Genomic DNA, 366 nt, shown 5'->3' on the forward strand with positions numbered 1-366 from the left:
TGGTATGGTCAGTTGGTAAATTTTTGCTGTGTGTTTCACAGATATGTAATCATCAATACTATATTTTGTTTGTGTTTACCCTCTTTACCGCCATTACTATTTGCTACTATGATTTAGTGGTCATTTAGTCTCTCCGAAATCACAATATTTTAGGTACACAATTTCCTTGTCAGTAAAGGCTGTTATATAGCTATCATTTCCTCATAATTCATAAAACTTATTATTCTGGATGAAACTTCGACACGAAAGCATCAACAGGATCTTTATAAAAGAACAGCATTAGAAAACATCCTTAAAAATAATTTCAACTTTAATCAAATCTCCCCCTTTTCGGACGCGTCATCTAATCACCGATTCATTGGAACA

General features: G+C 33.1%; 1 protein-coding gene across 1 annotated transcript in view; it reads right to left on the reverse strand.

Moving 5' to 3' along the window:
• LOC119587115 (histidine decarboxylase-like) overlaps positions 1–366 on the reverse strand; it is a gene marked incomplete in the record, with an annotated part of 81,576 nt that overhangs the window by 16,203 nt on the left and 65,007 nt on the right.

This window comes from Penaeus monodon, chromosome 22 (genome assembly GCF_015228065.2).
Source record: "Penaeus monodon isolate SGIC_2016 chromosome 22, NSTDA_Pmon_1, whole genome shotgun sequence".
In the NCBI taxonomy this organism is placed as follows: Eukaryota; Metazoa; Arthropoda; class Malacostraca; order Decapoda; family Penaeidae; genus Penaeus; species Penaeus monodon.